The 12,748-nt window shown below is 49.7% G+C and overlaps 1 pseudogene across 1 annotated transcript; it reads left to right on the top strand.

Moving 5' to 3' along the window:
- Window positions 1–1,916: 1,916 nt before the first annotated feature.
- LOC307064245 (cytochrome P450 4A11-like) lies at window positions 1,917–7,466 on the top strand (annotated as a pseudogene). Its single transcript has 8 exons — window positions 1,917–2,118; window positions 2,492–2,645; window positions 3,045–3,152; window positions 3,235–3,426; window positions 3,507–3,655; window positions 4,555–4,619; window positions 4,762–4,838; window positions 7,298–7,466. The product of its transcript is annotated as a cytochrome P450 4A11-like (transcript).
- Window positions 7,467–12,748: the final 5,282 nt, after the last annotated feature.

The raw sequence follows: 12,748 nt of genomic DNA, 5'->3' as shown, positions 1-12,748 counted from the left end.
CTTAAAAATCTTGGGTCCCTGGGGCTTCCCTGGTGGCGCAGTGGTTGGGAGTCCGCCTGCCGATGCAGGGGACACGGGTTCGTGCCCCGGTCTGGGAGGATCCCACATGCCGCGGAGCGGCTGGGCCCGTGAGCCATGGCCACTGAGCCTGTGCTCCGGAGCCTGTGCTCCGCAAGGGGAGAGGCCACAACAGTGAGAGGCCCGCCTACCGCAAAAAAAAAAAAAAAAAAAAAAAAAAAAAAAAAAAATCTTGGGTCCCGAGCAGAGAGTGAACAGGAGGCGGAGCCGGGGGAGCTGCTCTCTTAGCTCCTCCTGGCCCTCTGCCGGGGAGGAGTTACCGCAGCTCTTCGCTTTGGGGGAAGATGAAGAGTTGGAAGAGGAATATGATGAGGAGGAACCTCTTAAGTTTCCCAGTGATTTTTCACATGTGCCCAGTGGAAAGAAACCTGCACCCCGGAGACAACGGCACCGCGTTCCAGCCAAGGAGGATACTTGGGAGGGTGGATGCAGCGATCCCAGATCCCCTGGTCTACATCGGCTGGGTCGGAAACAGAGTCAGGCAGAGGACTGGAATTGTGGGGGGCAGAGGAATTGTGTCAGCTTGGACAGGCAGGTTTCTGGAGGCTGATCGAACTGCTGGTATTAGTGGGGGAGTACGTGGAAACTTATGGCCAACTCATCCATGCACGCAGGCAGCTGAAAGGCAGTGATCTGGACCTTTTTTGTGTCTGGGTGGGAGTCTGGGCAGGGCGGCTGGGGGGCTGGGACCAGGTAATGTTCCAATTTCTGAGCCAAGGGTTTTGCTATGGGGTAGGGCTGTTCACCCGTTTTCTTAGGCTACTGGGTGCTTTGCTGCTCCCAGCTCTGGCCCCTTTGTTGGGCTGCCTACAGTTGCGCTGGAAGTTTCTGGTAGCACTGAGTGACCAGGTAGGCCAGAGGGGTAAAGCCACCTGGCTCTTCTCTTGGCTGGCTTCTCCCACCTGGCAGCAGTGCCTGATTCTGCCGAGAGATAGCAGGCCGTGGCAGCAGCTGGTGAGAATAGTTCAGTGGGGTTGGCTGGAGTTGGCCTTGGGTCAAGCAGAGGAATAAGCAGGGGACTGCACCTGTAGCTAGTGGTTGCTACTGCCAGCCTGAAGAGGACGTGGCTCGACTGTTGACCATGGCTAGGGTTCCTGAGAATGAGCTAAACCCTTTTCATGTGTTAGGGGTTGGAGTCACAGCATCGGATGTTGAACTGAAGAAGGCCTATAGGCAGCTGGCAGTGATGGTTCATCCTGACAAAAAATAATCATCCCCGGGTGGGCCATGGTGTATTCAGGGTCCACTATCCTCCCAACTCCATGTCTTCAATGCAGTGGACTAGATCAAGGGTTATTCCCCTTGACAGCAGGGCAAGCTGCCCCTGGCTGGCCTGGGCAATGACACCTTTGGGGGAAGGGTGGACATCCCAGGATATCACTCAGGTGGGCTCTGGCCTGGGACCCAGGGCTTCTGCATGGAATTGAGCTCCTCAGGGGAGGAAATGGGAGCAGGTCTATCATACATTCACAGAGCTGGGTCCTGCAGGATTTTGATTTCTCACCAACTGGTCTCAGCTAACGTTTAATGAATGAAAGGAAGTCTCTGATGTCCCTTTCTTAGGGACCCTAGTACTGGAATCTTATGCTATCTCTTACCTTGACAAATTTGCTTACCATGTTGGCCATCGTCTATCCAAGTCTGATCTCAGGATACAAAAGATTCCCCCTTGTCTCCTGAGAAACTATGCTTTCTGGCCTTCCAAAAGGCCAGAAATATAAAAGTTATAAAAGTTTCTGATAAAATAGGCATCACATTACACATGTGTGCTACAGCCTTAAATTGCTAAAACACATCTGCTTAGAAAGTGAGGAAAACTCATCTGAAGATTTAGAGAGATGGAGAGAGAGCCTGGCCTTGTCAGCGCAGGCCTTCTGGCAGAGCAGAGCAGGGTCAATGTTCCCCTCCCACCACAGGACAAGTGGGAGGAGCTCGTCAGCCTGGACTCACATCTGGAGGTCCTTGGACACGTCTCCTTGATGACCCTGGACACCGTCATGAATGCGCCTTCAGCCGCCAAGGCAATGTCCAGACAGACAGGTCAGTGACGACCCTTCAACATTAGAGTCCTTGTTCTTACCAGCTGGGGAGGACTTACCTGAGAGGGAGTTAGCACAGCGTGGATGCTTATCAGCACAGAAAGCAACATTCTGCACAGAGCCATGGACCACAGTCAAATTCCACTCAGACCAACCATGACTCAGTCACAGGTTCCTGATTCCTGCACAGGGAGGAGCCTGGCTGCTCAGGCCACTTGTAAAGGACTGAGGGTCTCCAGGGTTGTAAGGTAGAAATGACAAAGCCTCAGTGCTGCCTGTCCCCACTGACTGAAGAATCCCCACCCGGAGCCCCACTCCGTCTCCAGGTCAGAGGATCCCTCCACTCCAGTCTCCTCTGCATCCTCTCCCTTCAGGAAAATCCAATCCTACATCCAGGTCATCAGGGACCTTGGCAATCTGACTCTTTCCCGATTAAGAAATGCTTTCCACCAGAACGACACCATCTACAGGCTGACCCCTGAAGGCCGCTGGAATCACTGCGCCTGTCAGCTCACCCATCAACACACAGTTTCTTCTAATCCTTCTGGGCAGCTCCCGCCCACCCACCCCCATCATACACATGTAAAAGGGCCTGGCCTTGACCCCTCAGGCAGAGCCCAGACGCCTGCTTCCTCTTCAGGAGCTGGCACACACCCACACTGGGTACACACTTTGGCGACGGTTGAATGAGACCCCCTCCCAGCATCATTGAGGCAGAGCCACCATGGGCTGTGCTATTGAGGGGATTCCCGACCTGGATCAGACAATGCTGAAGCTCTCTGCCCTGACATGTGCGCCCATTCCCACCCTCGTCCTCATCCACCTGGTACCCAGATTGGGCTTGAGGGGCAGATGGGGCTACGGTGGGTGTTGCGTCTGAGCCCCCAGGAGCCCTCAGCTCTCCCTGGGAACCACTGTTCTGGGACAGATGAAGTGATCAAGCAGAGGAAAGCTCACCTGCAGAAGGAGGGAGAGCTGGAGAAGGTGAGGAGCAAGAGGCACCTGGATTTCCTGGACATCCTCCTCTTTGCCAGAGTGAGTGTGGGCAGGAGAGGCCTGAGGCTTTGCCCAGAAACACAGAGGAAGGGCAAACCCTGCACTCTCCCTGCCTCCGCAGAAGGAGAATGGGAGCAGCTTGTCTGACACAGACCTCTGTGCAGAAGTGGACACGTTCATGTTCAAGGATCAAGACACCACAGCCAGTGGCATCTCCTGGATCCTCCATGCTCTGACCCCCCCACCCCGAGCATCAGCAGAGGTGCCGGGAAGAGATCCAGAGCCTCCTGGGGGATGGCGCCTCCATCACCTGGTGAGTGCCCAACAGATGGGGGAACCCTGCCCCCTCAGCCAGTGGGGAACCCCTTGTTGTCCAGCCCTGCCTGCCCTCAGATGGGCTTCCTTTCAGGGACCACTGAACCAGATGCCCAACACCACCACGTGCATCAAGTAGGCACTGCAACTCTATCCACCAGTGCCATTCATTTTCAGAGATCTGAGCAAGCCCATCACCTTCCTTAATGGATGCTCCTTACCTGCAGGTATGAACTTCACCCCACCCACTAACCTAAGCACTCTGCAAGACCACATGGGAGATCAGAAATCCACATGGGCTTGCCCACTTCCAGGATATTCTGACTATTGTTTACACCTCAAGATAATTATTCACTCTGTAGTTAGGATAAGGTGTATGAAATGCTTGACACAGAACTTGAACACAGCAAAAGCGCAATAAACAAATGCTAGACCCTGAATGTGGTCTCGTAATGGAGCCCTAAAATGCCATTTCCCTGAGATGTGAAGGCTTGAGGGAGAAGCAGACAGAAACAGTGGGAGATGTGGTTCTTTCCATGTGGGGTCTATGTAAACGAGGGAGCTCAGGGAATGCACTGTCATGGGTCAGATGGTCCAGTCTCTGAGGAGCCCTCAGGTGGATGGCGGAGAGCAGCTGATGAATAGGTCTGAGAGCCCTGCCATGGTTGGAGGCCACCAATTGGCTCACCTCCCAGTGGGTCTGAATCCCAGCCCTGCCACCTCCTAACTGGGATTATGGTCAAGTCCCTTAATCTCTCAGAAGCTTAGGTGAGTCATCTGCACATTGGGATATGAGTGCCTTCCTTGAGGGCTGCTGTGAGGATTAAATGAGTTAATCCACATTCCCCGAGGACTCATGATGGCACCTGATAAATGAGAGTTGTCACTTGAGTTGCTCCTAAATGTAAGCCTCCAATTCTTTTCCTTTTAAATCCTGGGCCATGGTTACCTACTCTTAATCTGTGCTGTTGTGCTTTGTCACCTCCAGCCCACCTGTCTTGCAAGAGCACCATTTCATTCAGAGTGATGGAGGGTAGCTCTCATGGCGGCTCCCAGGCCTTTTGTGCACATTGCTCCTGCTGCCATGGGTACCATCAGTTTTCTCTCTCTCCTCCCTGCCCCACAGGAATCCCACTCTCCCTCTCCTTTTATGGGCTTCACCACAACCTGAAGGTGTGGCCGAACCCAGAGGTATGATGGCCATGGGAGGAGGGGATGGAATGCTCTCTCCAGACCAGCACTTCCCCTGCTCCCCCTCGGGATTCTTGTCCCCTGGTGGATTGGTGCAAGGAGTTTGACCCCACCTGTCCTGGCCCCGGTGCTCTCTCTGCAGGCGTTTGACCCATCCCAGTTTGCACCAGGTTCGTCTCAACAAAGCCATGCTTTCCTGCCCTTCTCAGGAAGATGCAGGTGAGGCTTTCTGTACTTGGTGCAGCTGGGTGTCACTGAGTGCTACCCCATGTCTGTGACCTCCTGCATTCATATGTGGTGCATGCAGTTATGGCTTTTATGTTGGTGTATTGGGATGGAAGCATGTTTCTGTATGTTCAACATACAAGTGGCCTTTAGGGCAGGCCACAGAGTAACCCACAGCTCTTTCTCAATGGCTGGCCACATTTCAGTGTTGATGGCTGTTCCAAGTTTAGTGTATTGTAGTGTTTTTCCTCACTGTAAGATGATGACTCTACCTAATTAAAATTACTCACTGTATGTTAAATTTCAACTGTCCTCCGTTTCAATTGTCATAATTTTAAAGGGTAGATTTTTTAATTCTACATCTTCTCAGTCCCACCTTTTCTATTTACTTCCCCATTATGCATCCTGTTGCATCATGAGTAGTTTACATATGCTTCCATTTTCAGATGCCCTGCGTGAAACTGTTGAAGCCATATACTGGAAAAGTTATAGCAGCTTTTTAAGAAAGTTTGTTAGCAATGTGTGTCACTTTGTACTTGGGGTCTATCCAAAAGACGTTTTGACAGCATATTAATGTCTGATACACATGACAATTTCCCCAGTTGTCAAAACTTTTCCTGTGATCTTAGATCTTTTTCCATGATATTATACATTGAGTCCAATAGTCCAAGCAGGCAAAAGTATAGAATTGAGACAATCAAATGCCTTTGAGAGAAAAATCTACTAATTTGTATATGATACAAACATTTGAAAGGTTTCTGGCATGTAAAATGTAGAGCATACTTGAAATAGCTGTTGAGCTGGACAAGAATACTCCATATCGGCTGCTGGGAAAATCCTCCCAGGCTGCTAGAATCCTCCCCTGTAATGGTAACTTCCATAAACTTTGTAATTACTTAGTAGAAACAAGTTTTTTTCTGAATCTCTAATTCTGTGAAATTTTCAGTTGGTGAATCAACCTTCAGAGAACAGGCTTGACACAAACATGCTTCCAGAATACGCTCTAGGTTTTGGTTTCTGCCAGGGTCCTGTTCTTTCTTATAGATATTGGCTGCACATAATGCGGCTGCCACTAGAGGACGGGGGTATGTACTAGGCAGCTCAATTCCTAGGTCAGAATTAATATTTACTTTTATTCCATTCTGGTTTTATTTTTCAATTCAATTAACTTTATTTAAATATAAAACTATTTATTAAGCTGTCTCTGTGTGCCAAGTTCTGTGCTAAGAGATGGGAAGGCAGAGATGAAAGACACTGTCCCTGCCTCCTAGAGTTCACAGTCAAGAAACAAATACCTCGGCAATTCCCTGGCGGTCCAGGGGTTAGGACTCTGGGCTTTCACTGCCATGGCCCAGGTTCAATCCCTGATCAGGGAACTAAAATCCCGCAAGCCTCGTGGCACGGCCAAAAAACAAAATAACAAACACCTCTACTCAAGACAGACATCATTCCTTCTTTCTTTCACTCACTCATTCATTCACTGAGCAGGTTGTTAAATGTTCCATGTTTCTGGCATCGTCCTGGTCACTGGACGGTGATGTGTCCTTGAGGATGTGGGAGAAAGAGGTGCAGGCAGCAGAGGCGGGAGGCCAGGCGGTCACTAGACTGAGTCTTGAGCATGTGGCCAGCAGAGGCGGGGGGAGGGGACCTCAACAGGAGCGGAGTGAGGAAGAGGGGCTGGACAGGGGCGAGGTGAGTGAGGAGCAGCCCAGAGAGCGCTGTGATGCCAGCTGAGGCCCCGCGACGTGTCCTCCCTGTGATGGAGGGCACAGCAGGCCCCGAGCTGCCATGGCTGCAGTAGAGGGAGGGGAGGCAAGGAGACTGAAAAGGCCAGTGAGGAGCCCACGGGACGGGAGGAGGGGCCTTGCTGGAGTAGAATGGGAAGGTTCCAGGGGCGGGTTGACTGAGGGGCTGTGGGGAGACAGGAGGCCAGAGCATTAAGGGGGAGGCAAGTGGTCCTGCAGGTTGAGGGGCGCTAACCCGTGGCCCCTCCAAGAAGCCTGCCTGACTTCCTTACACAACTCTGTCTTGTCCTGTCTGGGGACTGGGGCCCCTGCTTGTCTGCCATGGGTGGTGAGGGCCCGAGAGTTCCCCAGACCCCCCTACAGTGCCCTGGCCTGGCCTGAAACCAGAAACTGCCTGTGGACGAGTGAACAAAGTACTAATTCACATTTACTGATTCACGTGACTTGACCCTGTGGCTTAGAGCGCCGACCCTACCCAACAGGACTTGCTATTGCTGAGAGCAGAAGTAGGACTTAGGAGCTAGTCCTGGAGAGAGGTGGCCTTTGTAAAGGTCAGGGGGAGAGGGTGGACCGAGGCTTGGACGGCACATTCAGTGTGACCTTTAAGGAAGGGATCGGGGCTGGGCCACGTGGAGGAGAGCCCTGAATGCCCTGTGCCCGGCAGGGGTTAGAAGCCTCTGCTCACTTCCTTTTCCCTCCCTGACCCAGGAACTGCATCGGGAAGCAGTTTGCCATGAATGAGATGAAGGTGGCCGTGGCCCTGACCTTGCTTCGCTTTGAGCTGGCACTGGATCCCTCCAGGGTCCTTGTTCCCATTCCAAAAGTTGTGCTGAAGCCCAAGAATGGGATCCACTTGCAGCTCAGGAAGCTCCTGTAATGCTTGTTGGGGACAAGGACGAGCTCTGAGGGCCCCTGCCTGCCGTCCTGGCTCGCTGTCACTCTCTCCTGTCCTTGCCTCTGTGCCCACTTCCTGCTTCTATCTGCCCACCTGCCGGCCTACCTTGTCTCCTGCTTCCTGCCCATCAGACTCTCTCACCCTTTCTCAGGTTTCCTACTTCTTTTTCTGTTACCTTTCTCCTACCCACCTGTATCTCTGTCTGCCAAACTCCTCATCACCTGCCCTACTGCAGCCTGTCTGCCCTCTCCCTGCCTTTTTCCCTTTCTGCCTGCTTGTCTGTTCTGTATTAGTTTCCTCTTCCCGCTACAAAAAAATTACCAGGAATTTAGTGACGTACAACAACACAAATTTTTTTTTTTTTTTTTTTTTTTTTGCGGTACGCGGGCCTCTCACTGCTGTGGCCTCTCCCGCCGCGGAGCACAGGCTCCGGATGCACAGGCCCAGCGGCCATGGCCCACGGGCCCAGCCGCCCCACGGCATGCGGGATCCTCCCAGACCGGGGCACGAACCCACGTCCCCTGCATCGGCAGGCGGACTCTCAACCACTGTGCCACCAGTGAAGCCCCAACAACACAAAATTTTAATCTTACAGTTTAGGAGATCACAAATCTGAAATTGGTTTAACTGGGCCACAACCAAGGTGTTTCAGAAGCTCTAAGGGAGAATCTCTTTTCTTGCATTCCCAGCTTCTAGAACTTTGCAATGCTTTTCAGTGAGTGGATTAGGCCCTCCCAGATTATCAAGGAAATCTTTTCTTAAATTCAGTGGATTGTAGATGTTAACCATATCTACAAAATCTTCAGAGCGACAGCTAGACTTCTGTTTAATTGATTAACTGCATCTACAGCTTATCCAAGTTTACACAAAAAACTAAACATTGCAGTCCACCCCTTCAACTTGGCATCCCTACAAATCCCCTTAAACCATACTTAATCTGCAAATAAAGACTTTATAAAGTCATACTCTGCCAAGTATCTGACGTATAATTGAAAGACTCTAACCCTTTCCCCTCAAGACAACAGAAAGTCATTGGATGGTGGTCACTCTTCTCCCTGATATCCTGGAATTTTAATGCTGTGAGGTTAAGTTAACTATTATTAATACACCTTATGTTATATGTGAAGAGAATAAGAGAAGGAAGAAAAAAGTCTGATACACACAAACATGCACACACAGTCATATTCATAACAAAATAAGGAAGAAATACTCATAATAATTACTGTCCTTGTTTCTGCAACTGATCACATGGTCATAACTAGCTATGATAACTACCTTCTCCCATCACCCACTCTATGTTCTCTTTGCCCTCAGAAAGCACCTCATCTGGTCATGGTTCTTTGCCTAGTGGGATGATTCAAAACTTCATTCTTGAAGGATCTGGGCCATTACTAGCCTGTCTGAACTACACTGTGGCATTTTTCCATTTATTTTAATGACTGGGCATGGTAGTTCTAAGAGTCACCCAAAGTATCTCCTCTATTCTGGACATACTCCTCCTGACCTTCAATGGTAAGGAACCTACCAATTTCACTTCAGTATTCAGGATTATTCCAGTACAGAAACTGTCTTCGATACAAAGGCATGAGGAGCCGAAAGTGGCCAGGTGGCAGCCTTAACTTTCAGTTCAGTGTCATCATTGTTGTGTTTCTGGGTGGAAGCCTGCCTCCCTTTGGAACTAAGGGAGCTCTAGGCTAACAGAGCATAAAGTTGCAGGGACAAGAAGCAAACATTTTGCTAATAGGATCACTTGGCGTTATAATAATAATGAGTGGTGCCACTCATATTTCCATTCCTTGATTCCTGGACATGTGAATCTTGGCAGTGGAAGAAACAACACCATGTTTATAGCAGCACTGTTTACAATAGCCAAGACATGGAAGCAACCTATGTCCATCAACAGATGAATGGATAAAGATGTGGTATATATACAATGGAATACTACTCAGCCATAAAAAAGAAGGAAAGAATGAAAGAATGGTGTGTTAGTTTCTGCTTTATAACAAAGTGAATCAGTTATACATATACATATGTTCCCATATCTCTTCCCTCTTGCGTCTCCCTCCCTCCCACCCTCCCTATCCCACCCCTCTAGGTGGTCACAAACCACCGAGCTGATCTCCCTGTGCTATGTGGCTGCTTCCCACTATCTAGCTATTTTATGTTCTGTAGTGTATATATGTCCATGCCACTCTTTCACTTTGTCACAGCTTACCATTCCCCCTCCCCATATCCTCAAGTCCATTCTCTAGTAGGTCTGTATCTTTATTCCCATCTTACCCCTAGGTTCTTCATGACCTTTTTTTTTTCTTAGATTCATATATATGTGTTAGCATACAGTATTTGTTTTTCTCTTTCTGACTTACTTCACTCTGTATGCCAGCTCCACATAATATCAAACAGCAAAAATCTCCCAGAGATGTCCATCTCAACACCAAGACCCAGCTTCACTCAACGACCAGCAAGCTACAGTGCTGGACACTCTATGTCAAACAACTAGCAGGACAGGAACACAGCCCCATCCATTAGCAGAGAGGCTGCCTAAAATCATAATAAGGCCACAGACACCCCCAAAACACACCACCAGACGTGGACCTGCCCACCAGAAAGACAAGATCCAGCCTCATCCACCAGAACACAGGCACTAGTCCCCTCCCCCAGGAAGCCTACACAACCCACTGAACCAACCTTAGCCACTGGGAACAGACACCAAAAACAACGGGAACTACGAACCTGCAGCCTGCAGAAAGGAGACCCCAAACACAGTAAGATAAGCAAAATGAGAAGACAGAAAAACACACAGCAGATGAAGGAGCAAGGTAAAACCCCACCAGACCTAACAAATGAAGAGGAAATAGGCAAAGAAGATTTCTGGTAGTTTACCTGTAGTTTGGGCTGGCAATTCAAATTCCCCGTCTCATCCGTTTCTTTCCGCACTTTCTCCAGTGCAGCCAGGAGCAACCAGCCAGTCTTATTATACCCTTTGGTTTGACTAAAATGTCATGATATCAAATATATGGTCATCAGAACCTTGCCTTTTATAAAAATTTGGTTAGTAGCATCCAGTGATGATGTTTTGTGTATCTCTATTGCTAACTCGTGCCCTGGACTGCCTGTGTCCTCTTTACCATTGACCACAGAGTCATTAGTATCTTTCCAACTACTTCTATTAGAGAACCAATTCTGGAAAACCCAGAAGCCAATTCAGGAAACCCATCCAAAGATTCTGTGCCTCTACAACCATTCTGGGTACTAAAATCTGTATTAGTCAGAGTTCTAACAGAGAAATAGAACCAGTAGAATAGATGTCCATGCAGGGAAAGAGACAAACCCTGCAGGAGAAGGTACCTGAAGGCTACTTCCCTGGCCAGCCTGGAGCTCTTCTGCCTCCTGCCCTGTAATCCCACTGAGCAGCTGAGCTTAAGAGGGGAACATGGGGACCAGGCAGTCTGATGGATGGGATAACTGACTGAGTGGGAACAGGGCAGGGAGAGACGGGCCAGGGAAGCATGCTGCTCCCCCAGCACCAAAGTGGAGTGGGAAGGGAAGGGAAGGCAGGTGCCCACTCACCAATCCACTGGAGGAAGCAGTTATACACAAATGGGGCCTTAGGATCTGCAGGAGAAAGAGAAGATTGAGTCAGGCAGGGACTGAGGGGTTCCCAGATGAGGTCTGGTGATAAATAGGGTGGGGACCTCACCTGCCCAGACTTAGGGCATAGGCCCAGGACCCCTCCACACATGGTGCCCTGAGCCCGTTGCTCTCAGGAAGCTCCACCTTCTCCCAGGAACCCTCACCTCCTCGACTGTACATAGCTTTGGCAGAGTCAGTGTCATAGATATTCAAGAAGCCAAGGAACTGTCCCAACCACAGTGGGTGGGTGTAGGGGGATTGGTGGGCCCAGGACACCACCTTGTCCAGACTCCCCATCGGCTGGATCTGAAATGGGAACAGAAGGCCAGGCCACTCAGGAACCCAGCATCACCAGCCAGGCCAGCGGGGAAGAGAGGAGGCTGCCCAGGAAGGCCCAGGGAGCACCCACTCCCTCCTCCTGCACCCCCTCTCCTAGCCAGTCTCCCTGTCCTACACATCTCTGGACTCAGTCCCTTCTCCAGCCCCATAGCCACTGCTCTAAGTCCAAGCTACCCTCTTATTGCCCCTGGGTGAGCACAGCAATCCCAAACTGGCCAACCTACTTCCATCTGGTGCCTGCCACCAAACGCCTATCTCCACTCTAGCCAGAAAGAGATTTCTTTTCAGCATCAAAGTTTTTCAGTAGAAAGAGAATTCCAGCTTGTTGTTCAATACAGAAACCACCTTGATTCCAGCCCTGTTATGTCATGCAACACATTTTTATTGAGGACCTGCTATGTGCAGAGCCCTGTCTCAGGGGAATGAGAGAAACATGATCCTGCCCTTTCCTTCTATGGGGGGAAGACTGATAATAAACAAGTAAACAACAAAGTAAAAAGATTGCAGAAAGTAGTGAGTAATAAGAAGGAAATAAACACAGCACTGGGAGAGAGACTAACGGGAGGCCCTGCTTAGATAGAGTGACCCAGGATGGGCTCTTGCTGGAAAGGACATTCAAGGTCAAACTGGAAGGTTGATAAGGAGCTGACCGTGTGAAGAGTAAGGGAAGAGCATTCCAAGGAGAGGGAACAGCAAGCACAGAGTCTGGAGTAGGAAAAAGTATGGTGTCTCCCAGGAGCTGCCACTACGTAGGACAGTGGCCTGAGATAAGGTTGGAGAGATTGTCCAGGGAGTGGTGTGTGCTTTAGGACAGAGTATTGAAAGGATGAAGAGACATCATAGAGAAAGCACTTGGCACCATGCCAGCACAAAGCAAGTAGCTACAAAATGACTGAGAGCAATGTGTTAGCAAACCTGGAGTTAGAAATTTGAGGTGATGGTCTTAACTCTGACACTTAGTTGCTTTGTGCCTTGAAAAGTCAACTGACATGTCTGGCCCTGTTTTCTTGTCCATAAACCAAGGTTAATAACACCTGGTAAATTGAGGAGTCATTGTGACTGTGCTTTGGAAAGTATAAGCACTATGCAAACGTTGAGGAGATAGTTTTAAACCTTTCCTGCTTATACTGCCTGCGTTGTGCAAGGTACAGAGTAAGATACCTCACTTTCTCAGAATCACTTCTGTATCTCATTCCAGGTAAAAAGTGATAATATAGATTGACTCAGGTGAAAATAAACAGAATAGTTCTGTGCCTTGCACTGGATGGGGAAAGCAAGCAAATATTTAGGTT

This window comes from Hyperoodon ampullatus, assembly GCF_949752795.1.
Source record: "Hyperoodon ampullatus genome assembly, chromosome: 2".
Lineage (NCBI taxonomy): Eukaryota > Metazoa > Chordata > Mammalia > Artiodactyla > Ziphiidae > Hyperoodon > Hyperoodon ampullatus.
This window is presented reverse-complemented; position numbering and strand designations above follow the sequence as displayed.